The sequence below is a fragment of the Eretmochelys imbricata genome, chromosome 10 (assembly GCF_965152235.1).
Source record: "Eretmochelys imbricata isolate rEreImb1 chromosome 10, rEreImb1.hap1, whole genome shotgun sequence".
Lineage (NCBI taxonomy): Eukaryota > Metazoa > Chordata > Testudines > Cheloniidae > Eretmochelys > Eretmochelys imbricata.
The window spans coordinates 44,389,952-44,401,117 of NC_135581.1; positions in this window are offsets into that span (position 1 = coordinate 44,389,952).

Genomic DNA, 11,166 nt, shown 5'->3' on the forward strand with positions numbered 1-11,166 from the left:
GGGTTCTGAGGGGGGCAGTCAGGGGTGGAAAGGAGGAAGGGGCAAATAGGGGGCAGGGGCTAGGGGTCAGGCTGTTTGTGGGGGCACAGCCCTCCCTACCCAGCCCTCCATACAATTTCACACCCCAATATGCCCCTCAGGCCAAAAAGTGTACCCACCCCAGGCTAAACTCATAAATTGTCCACCCTCTATATCCCTGCTATTCACAGCTGTTTGCTTCCTCAGGTATTAATCACTTTGGATTAATTAATAAACAAGTGATTTTATTAAGTATAAATAATAGGATTTAAGTGGTTTCAAGTAATAGAACAAAGTAACTTACCAAGCAAAATAAAACACAAGTCTAAGCCTAACACATTAAGAAGCTGAATACAGGTAAATCTCATCCTCAGATGTTCCAATAAGCGGCTTTCATGGACCAGACTGGGAAGGAATCTGGGCCCAATCCTTTCCCCTGGTACAGTTCTTGTTAATTCCAGCTCAGGTGGTAATCAGGGATTTCTCATGACTGGCAGCTCTTGTTCTGCTCCACCCCCTTTTATAGTTTTGGCCTAAGGCAGGAATCCTTTGTGGCTCTAGCTTCCCACCTTTCCTTCTAAATGGAAAAGCACCAGGTTTAAAATGGATTCCAGTATCATGTGACATGGTCACTTGTCCTGTGAGACCCCTAGTCTCCATTCTTCCAGGGCTGATTGGCATGTAGCCTGGAAGGTTTGCAAGTAAACAGAGCCATTTACAGGTGCTTGGAAGCCATTAAGGGTGCTTCAGAATCGCTTACCATGTTTACATTAGTGATACAAGTTTAATCTTAGGTTTCAGAGTAACAGCCGTGTTAGTCTGTATTCTCAAAAAGAAAAGGAGTACTTGTGGCACCTTAGAGACTAACCAGTTTATTTGAGCATGAGCTTCCGTGAGCCACAGCTCGCTTCATTGGCTGCATACCGTGGAAACTGCAGAAGACATTATATACACAGAGACCATGAAACAATACCTCCTCCCAACCCACTGTCCTGCTGGTAATAGCTTATCTAAAGTGATCATCAAGTTGGGCCATTTCCAGCACAAATCCAGGTTTTCTCACCCTCCGCCCCCCCCTTCCCCCACAAACTCACTCTCCTGCTGGTAATAGCCCATCCAAAGTGACCACTCTCTTCACAATGTGTATGATAATCAAGGTGGGCCATTTCCTGCATAAATCCAGGTTCTCTCACTCCCTCACCCCCCTCCAAAAACCACACACCCAAACTCACTCTCCTGCTGGTAATAGCTTATCCAAAGTGACCACTCTCCCTACAATGTGCATAATAATCAAGGTGGGCCATTTCCAGCACAAATCCAGGTTTTCTCACCCCCCCACCCCCATACACACACAAACTCACTCTCCTGCTGGTAATCTTATTCTCCTAACTCCAGACAGAGCAATAATACTTGCAAACAAATGGGATGAACACATTCAGATCATAAGCTTGGTAATGATACCATATGAGAGACCTTTTACATAAAGCATATTCTAGTTAATTATATTCACCCTCATAAACCTATTTCCATAAACAGAATGCAACATCATGCTGACCCTTTACTCCATGTAGGAGATGTAATTATCTGCTGCCTGCTTATGACTAGAGCATGACCCAGGAGCTACCTCCTGCAGGCCAGTGCTGTGGCTGTCAGAACAGCGCAGCTGTAGCTCTTTGCAGAGCTGCCTTTCAATTTAAACCATGAATGCAGCAGTGAGTGAGGGCTGCTCAGCCCAAAGGAAAATGCCCTTCTGACCCTGCAGCCTCCCAGCCTGTTGTGGCTATAGCCAGAGGTGAAAGTAAGCTGGTACGGCAAGAGCTGGTGAACTGTACTGGGGCAGCCCGGCTTCCCCAGGGGGCAATTTAAAGGGCCTGGGGCTCCCAGCAGTGGCTGGAGCCCCAGGCCCTTTAAATTGCCTCCAGAGCCCTGCTGCTGGAGCCCTGGGGTAGTGGCTGCAGGGCTCTGGCAGCTATTTAAAGGACCAGGGCAGTAGAAGCAGGGGAGCTGTGGGCCCTTCAAATACCTCCCGGAACCCTGGGCGGCTGCTGCTGCTACCCCAGTGGGTGGGGCGGGCACTTACCTTACAGGGTGGGCTGGGGCTGGCTCTGACCCCCTCAACCCTGCCCCTTCTGCCCTAGGCCACGCCCCTTCCAGGGGCCAGAGCTGGCCCCAGAGTACCAATAAGTCACTCGACTTACTTTCACCCCTGGCTATAGCCAAACAACGAGGGGTAAGGAGGTGAAGCCGCTTCTCTCCACAATGAGGTGCTAAGGCCAAATCTTGTTGGGAATAATTTAAATGCTGAAATTCATCTGGAGGCAAATCACTCGGTCTGTAAACGTGTAGGGGACACAGTGCCTCACCTGAAGGGGAAATGCTCCGTTTGAACCAGAAGCCGGGAATATGCAATTGGCCAGTTCTGTACCAAAGACTTCTAACTAGAAATGTTCATATGTATCTGGTTCACTCGCCCATAGGCCTGACTCCTTGGGTGCTCTGGGGCTGCACCCACCTCAGCTCGCCTTCGCTCCACCTCTTCCCCTGAGCATGCTACGTACCCGCTTTTTCCCCCCTAGGTCCCAGCGCTTGCGCCGTGAAACAGCTGTTTTGCACGGCAAGCACTGGGAGGGAGGGGGGAGATGGGGAAATGCGGTGCATTCAGGGAAGAGGCGGAGCCGGGGCGGGGATTTGGGGAAGGGGCCCAATAGAGTTAGGGAGAGGGCAGAGTTGGGGTGGGAACTTTGGGGAAGGGGTTGGAATGGGGGCAGGGTGAGGAAAGGGTGGAGGGGCGCAAGCACCCACATCTCCAGGGCATGGCCAGGGGTCGGGGGGCGCAAACACCCACCGGCGCCAGAGAAAGTTAGTACCTATGCACTTGTCCATGGTTCAGGACCTTCAGGCTAGGCTGCCTCAGAGAGCTTTCTAGAAAAGCTATTTTGCATAGGATGCAAGTTTTCCAGAAGCAATGGCTTCTGGATAAATGGGAAACAACTGTAACATGTAATGGGAAACACTGGCCTCTGACAATTTCCTGCCAAATGTCCCTCTGCCATGATGGAGGAAGAATGTGAATAGACAGATGATCCTGGATCAATGTGCTGTCTCTTGGGAGAGATGGCCAGTAACCCCACATTGCGTAGCGTAACATCTTGTGATGTTTGCAGTGTTGTAGCTGTGTTTGTCCTAGCATATTAGAGGGACAAGGTGGGTGAGGTCGTCTTTTAGTTGGTCCAATAAAAGATCATCTCACCCACCTTGTCTCAGGTGTTTTCAAACACTTACTCCATAGAACTTGTCTGGTGAAAGTACAAGGTACATAGATGGAGTGAGGATAATTGTTGGAGGAAATAGTGGAAGAGGAGACTTTATCCGTATATGCTGGACATGTCCCCTATTATATTGGATGTCATATCTTAATCAGTTAGTAACTCTTGCATATAGATTACCAAATGATGATTTTTGGAAATTCTCCGGGTCTCTTTCTAGCAGAAACAGCTATTCTCAAAGAAACTAAGAACTGGCCTCACTTGCTAGCTGGTTGGTAACTTATTGGGTAAAGAAATTCAGAGGAAGAGTTTTTTAATAATATAAAAAAAAACCCTAGTCACTCTTGGAAAAATAAATGGTACCAAGCAAGCTATACAGATGCTGAATACAGACTTAAACATTTAGTCAACATTTACCCCCTTGGCAGAGTGCCCTGGCTTGTACAACTCCATTGTTTGAGTCTTCAGTACTAGGTTTGACAGTCTGGATTTGTAAATATGAACTGACATGCTTGTTTGTATCCAGTCTGCTATGCCATGGAATCACAGAAGATTGGGTTTGGAAGAGTCCTCAGGAGGTCATCTAGTCCAACCCCCTGCTCAAAGCAGGGCCAACCCCAACTAAATCATCCTAGCCAGGGCTTTGTCAAGCCGGGCCTAAAAAACCGCTAAGGATGGAGATTCCACCATCTCCCTAGATAACCCATTCCAGTGCTTCACCACCCTCCTAGTGAAATAGTGTTTCCTAATATCCAACCTAGACCCACCCCCCACCCCCCCCACTGCAACTTCAGACCATTGCTCATGGTTCTGACATCTGCCACCACTGAGAACAGCCAAGCCCCATCCTCTTTGGAATCCTCCTTCAGGTAGTTGAAGGCTGCTATCAAATCCCCCCTCACTCTTCTCCTCTGCAGACTAAATAAGCCCAGGTCCCTCAGCCTTCCCTCGTAAGCCATGTGCCCCAGCCCCCTGATCATTTTCATTGCCCTCTGCTGGACTCTCTCCAATTTGTCCACATCCTTTCCGTAGGGGGGGCCCAAAACTGGATGCAATACTCCAGATGTGGCCTCACCAGTGCTGAATAGAGTGGAATAATCACTTCCCTTGATCTGCTGGCTCTCCTCCTACTAATACAGCCCAATATGCCATTAGCCTTCTTGGCAACAAGGGCACACTGTTGACTCATATCCAGCTTGTCATCCACTGTAACCCCCAGGTCTTTTCTGCAGAACTGCCGCTGTTACTGACATAACCTGTGACCGTATAAATGATTGTTGCAACCACTGTTGTATATTTGCAGCAAGTATTGTCCAAAGGTTGTCGTGTAAGGTGTCTATGGAAGGTTATGATTTGCTAATTATGATTATGCTATCTGTGTGTGTGTATCATTTTTGTATGTACTTATATATTGATGTGTTTTGATTCTGAAGTAGCCTTAGTAAAGCATTTGGTCAACTTCTTGAGAAAGGAATTTGCGAATTAAGTGCCCAATCAAGAAACGCTTAACAGACAATGGACCTTGGGAAACTCCAATCCACATAAGAAGTCTACCTGGGGACGTTCAGGATAGCATATGAGCAATAGTTGCCTCCTATAAAGAACTAAGTCATGCATGGACATTTGACTTGCCCATGTGACTCCAAACTCCATTTTTGCTGTAATTTTCCACAGTAAGAACAAAGAGGTGTTCTTACACCTGAAGGAGACTATAAAAGGCTGATACCTCATCTCCATCTGGTCTTCAATCCTGCTTCTTACCTCTGGAGGGACTTTGTTCAAAGCTTCAGTTTGTAGCAAAGGACTGAATGACCCATCCCAGCTGTGGATGTACTCCAGCGACTTGATTTGAACCTGCCAGTTTACTCCATCACTGCTACAAGCCTGAACCAAGAACTTTGCCATGACTGTGTGTAATCGATTCCATTTAACCAATTCTAGCTCTCATCTATATCTTTTTCCTTTTATGAATAAACCTTTAGATTTTAGATTCTAAAGGATTGGCAACCGTGTGATTTGTGGATAAGATCTAACTTGTATATTGACCTGGGTCTGGGGATTGGTCCTTTGGGATTGAGAGAACCTCTTTTCTTTTCCTGGGGTATTGGTTTTCATAACCATCTGTCCCCATAACGAGTGGCACTGGTGGTGATACTGGGAAACTGGAGTGTCTAAGGGAATTGCTTGTGTGACTTGTGGATAGCCAGTGGGGTGAGACCAAAGTCCTCTCTGTCTGGCTGGTTTGGTTTGCCTTGGTGTGCACAGAAACCCCAGCCTTGGGCTGTAACTGCCCTGCTTTAAGCAATTTGTCCTGAATTGGCACTCTCAGTTGCGTCCAGCCAGAACCAGCATCGTTACAGACAGTTATGTGCCAGAGTATCAGTTCCTGCTGCTGACCCCTCCTCTGCATGGGTTATAGATTCCAAGGCCAGCAGGGACCACTGTGATCATCTAGTCTGACCTGATGTATCTCACAGGCCCGAGAAAGTCCTCAGATAATTCCTAGAGCAAATCTGGTCTCCATCTGCTGGAGCCACCAGCACCCATTCTGCAGGGAAAGGATTTGGGCGGGACCAAGCCCTGGCCTGACCCAGATCATCACCTGCCAGAACTCTGCTGGTATCAGCCTCAGGACTGCTGCTGTGAGGAGACCAGTGTGCGCTACCCCTGGAGCAGGCTGCGTCTGCCCACAGAGAAGCGTTGGTACAAGTTGGAGATTTTGTCATTAACCCTGACTGAGCTGAAACTGACCTCCCCACCCCCAAAAAATCTTGCACCCCCTGCTCTACCCTAAATGTGCCTGTCCCACAGCCCTCCTCCAGTTGTGACAGTGTGGCCCATCTGCCTGCATGGCACACCTTGGCCTGCTCACATCTGGTCACTTTCAGATCTGACCCAAACTAAGAGCTCTGACTGGCCAAGTCGTGACTCCCTCAAGATAACTAGCATTTTAGAATGAAAAGCCAGGATCCCTCCCTCTCACTTCCCCCTTTGCTGGATTTAAGTCTTGCAAACTGAAGACACTATCTCAGATATTTCGATTACTGTCTAGATCAGTGGTTCTCAGGCTTTTTAGGCTCAGGACCCATTTGCAAATGTTTACAGCCCTTTGTCTGGGGTGGAGGCTCTGGGGTGGTTTCGGTCAAGTCCTGCCCAGCACTCACCCCCACAGTGGTGGCTCCTGCAGCTCCTTTGCTGTGGGGCTGGTTGGACTTGGCTCTTTGCTCCAGGGTTGCAACCTCTGGGGTTGCAGCACAGTTGAGGTTTGGCCCTGCCCCCCTGACTGGACCAAATTTGTGTAAGTGGAGTTGCAACCCGGAGTTGTCGCTCACATTTGTCCTACCTGGACTCTCGTCATCATGCCAGCTGGGTCAAACCGGAGTGGTGCTGGGACCCCAGAGGTTGCAGTGCCTGGAGCAGCAAGGGACAGGCGCTGCCAAGCAACCCTTTGAAACATTCTGGCATCCCCAATTTTGGGTCCCAACCTATGGGTTGAGAAACCCTGGTTTAGAGGATCTAGCCTCCCTTGCTGCAATTTAAGCTCATTGCTTCTTGTCCTATCCTCCAAGATTAACTAGAACAATTTCTCCCTCTTCCTTGTAACAACCTTTTATGTACTTGAAAACTGTCCCCCCTTCTCTTTTCCAGATTAAACAAACCCAGTTTTTTCAATCTTCTCTCATAGATCATGTTATCTAGACTGTTAATCATTTTTGTTGCTCTTCTCTGGACTTTCTTCAATTTGTCCACATCTTTTCTGAAATGTGGAGCCCAGAACTGGACCCAACGCTCCAGATGAGGCCTAATCAGTGCAGAGTAGAGCGGAAGAATTACTTCTCGTGTCTTGCTTACAACACTCCTGCTAATACATCCCAGAATGATGTTTGCTTTTTTTGCACCAGTGTTACACTGTTGATTCATATTTAGCTTGTGGTCCACTATGACCCCCAGATCCCATTCCACAGTACTCCTTCCTCGGCAGTCACTTGCCATTTTGTATGTGTGTAATTGATTGTTCCTTCCTAAGTGGAGTACTTTGCATCCGTCCTATTGAATTTCATCCTATTTACTTCAGACCATTTCTTCAGTTTGTCCAGATCATTTTGAATTTTAATTCTATCCTCCAAAGCTCTTGCAACTCCTCCCAGCTTGATATCGTCGGCAAACTTTATAAGTGTACTCTCTATGCCATTATCTAAATCATTGATGAAGATACTGAACAGAACCAGACCCAGAACTGATCCCTGTGAGACCCCACTTGGTATGCCCTTCCAGCATGACTGTGAACCACTGATCACTACTCTCTGGGAATGTTTTTCCAACCAGTTATGAACTCACCTTATAATAGCTCCATCTAGGTTGAATTTCCCTAGTTTGTTTATGAGGTCATGCGAGACAGTATCAAAAGCCTTACTAAAGTCAAGATACACCACATTTACTGCTTCCCGCCCCCTCCACAAGACTTGTTACTCTGTCAAAGAGAGCTATTGCGTTGGTTCGACACAATTTGTTCTTGACAAATCTGTGATTTCTTAAAAACAATGAGGAGTCCTTGTGGCACCTTGGAGACTAATAAATTTATTTGGGCATAAGCTTTTGTGGGCTAGATCCCACTTCATCAGGTGCATGGAGTGGAAAATACAGGAGCAGGTATAAATACATGAAAAGATGGGAGCTGCCCAGTGATGAGCTGCCAAAATCTTAACAACGGGTTCCTTCCTCACCCCACGAGGGGGCCGTTGCCCACCCCCAACCCCCAGGACTCCTGCCCCATCCAACCCCCCCGCGTTCCTTGATGCCCCCCCAGCTCCATCCACCCCCCTCCCCTGTCCCCTGACTGCCCCCAGAACCAGGCAGGAGGGTCTCGTGGGCCACCATAGTGGGTGCCCACCCCACCCCTAAGAGCCAGAGGCACCTGCCAGGGGGCAAGGTGCAGAGTTCCAGAGGTGCTTACCTGGGGCAGCTCCCAGAAAGCATCCGGCAGGTCCCTCTGGCTCCTAGGGGCAGGGAAGCGTAGCTGGGGGAGCAGGGGGAGCAACCGCTCCCCACTGATCACATCAAAAGTGGCGCCTTAGGTGCCGACTCCCTAGGTGCTCCGGGGCTGGAGCACCCACAGGGAAAATTTGGTGGGTGCAGAGCACCCACCAGCAGCTCCCTGCCCCGCGCCCAGTCCCAGCTCACCTCCGCTCTTCCTCCCCCCCGAATGTACCGCCCCACTCTGCTTCTCCGCCCCCTGGCTTCCCATGAATCAGCTGTTCGGTGGGAAGTCGGGGAGGGCTAAGAAGCAGGTGGCAGCTTCCCGCTCAGGCCGAGGGTGGCAGAGGTGAGCCGGGGTGGGGAGCAGTTCCCCTGCACCCCCCCGGGTTACCTGCTGCGGTGCGGGCGGCCCTCCTCACGGCCCCCCACCCCCCCAGCTCACCTCCACCTCCCTGGTCCTGAGTACAAAGCCGTGGCCTGCTTCTCAGCCTGCCCCAGCTTCCCACGTGAACAGCTGATTCGAGGGAAGCCTGGGGTGTGGGGCGGAGAAGCAGAGTGGGGCGGCGCGTTCAGGGGAGGAGGTGGAGGCGGAGCGGAGGTGAGCTGGGGCTGGGGCCGGGGCCGGGGGTGGGGCGGGGAGGGGAGCTGCCGGTGGGTGCTCTGCCCCCACCAAATTTTCCCCTTGCTGGAGCACCCATGGAGTCGGTGCCTAAGGCGCCACTTTTGGCCGGTTAAATTTAGAAGCCTTTTAGAACCGGTTGTCCCTCACAGAACAACTGGTTCTAAAAGGGCTTCTAAATTTAACAATCGGTTCTAGCGAACCGGTGGGAAGTGGGAACCAGCTCCAGCTCACCACTGGAGTTGCCTTACCAAGTGTGAGGTCAGTCTAACGAGACAATTCTATTAACAGTAGGATACCAAGGGAGGAAAAATAACTTTTGTAGTGGTAATGAGAGTGGCCCATTTCAAACAGTTGACAAGAAGTTGTGAGTAACAGTAGGAGGAAATTAATATGGGGGAAATTACATTTTGGTTTTGTAATGACCCAACCACTCCCAGTCTTTATTCAGGCCTAATTTGATGGTGTCCAGTTTGCAAATTAATTCCAGTTCTGCAGTTTCACATTGGAGTCTGTTTTTGAAGTTTTTTGTTGAATTGCCATTTTTAGGTCTGTTATTGAGTGACCAGGAAGATTGAAGTGTTCTCCTACTGGTTTTTGAATGTTATAATTCCTGATGATAGATTTGTGTCCGTTTATTCTTTTCCGTAGAGACTGTCCGATTAGGCCAATGTACATGACAGAGGGGCATTGCTGGCACATGATGGCATATATCACATTGGTAGATGTGCAGGTGAACAAGCCCTTGATGGTGTGGCTGATGTGGTTAAGTCCTATGATGGTGTCCCTTGAATAGATATGTGGACAGAGTTGGCACTGGGGTTTGTTGCAGGGTTTGGTTCCTGGGTTGGTGTTTTTGTTGTATGGTGTGTAGTTGCTGGTGAGTATTTGCTTCAGGTTGGGGGACTGTCTGTAAATGAGCACTGGCCTGTCTCCCAAGGTCTATGAGAGTGAGGGATCGTCCTTCAGGATAGGTTGTCGATCCTTGATGATGTGCTGGAGAGGTTTTAGTTGGGGACTGTAGGTGATGGCTAGTGGTGTTCTGTTACTTTCTTTGTTGGGCCTGTCTTGTAGTAGGTGACTTCTGGGTACCCTTCTGGCTCTGTCAATCTGTTTCTTCACTTCACCAGGTGGGTATTGTAGTTTTAAGAACACTTGATAGAGATCCTGTAGGTGTTTGTCTCTGTCTGAGGGATTGGAGCGGTTGTATCTTAGAGCTTGGCTGTAGACAATGGATCGTGTGATGTGGTCTGGATGGAAGCTGGAGGCATGTAGGTAAGTATAGCAGTCAGTAGGTTTCTGGTATAGGGTGGTGTTTATGTGACCATATTATTAACACTGTAGTGTGTAGGAAGTGGACCTCTTGTGTGGACTGGTCCAGGCTGAGGTTGATGGTGGGATGGAAATTGTTGAAATCCTGGTGGAATTCCTCAAGGGCCTCCTTCCCATGGGTCCAGATGATGAAGATGTCATCAGTGTAGCACAAGTAGAGTAGGAGTACTAGGGGACGAGAGTTGAGGAAGCGTTGTTCTAAGTCAGCCATAAAAACGTTGGCATACTGTTGGGCCATGCAGGTACCCATAGCAGTCCCACTGACTTGAAGGTATAAATTGTCCCCAAATCTGAAATAGTTGTGGGTGAGGACAAGGTCACAAAGTTCAGCCACCAGGTTTGCCGTGATGGTATCAGAGATGCTATTCCTGATGGCTTGTAGTCCATCTTTGTATGGAATGTTCATGTAGAGAGCTTCTACATCCATAGTGGCTTGGATGGTGTTTTCTGGAAGATCATCAAAGGACTGTAGTTTCCTCAGGAAGTCAGTGGTGTCTCGAAGATAGCTGGGAGTGCTTGTAGCGTAGGGCCTGAGGAGAGAGTCTACATAGCCAGATAATCCTGTTGTAAGGGTGCCAATGCCTGAGATGATGGGGCATCCAGGATTCCCAGGTTTATGGATTTTGGGTAGCAGATAGAATACCTCTGGTCAGGGCTCTAGGGGTGTGTCAGTGTAGATTTGTTCCTGTGCTTCTTTAGGGAGTTTCTTGAGCAGAAGGTGTAGTTTCTTTTGTTACTACTCAGTGAGGTCAGAGGGTAACGACCTGTAGAATGTGGTGTCAGAGAGTTGTCTAGCAGCCTCTCATTCATATTCTGACCTATTCATGATGACTACAGCACCTCTTTTGTCAGACTTACTTATCACTTATTATCTTCTAGGTGTCTGCAAATTGATTGCTTCATTATTTGCTCCATTATCTTTCTGGGTACAGAAGTTAAGCTGACTGATCTGTA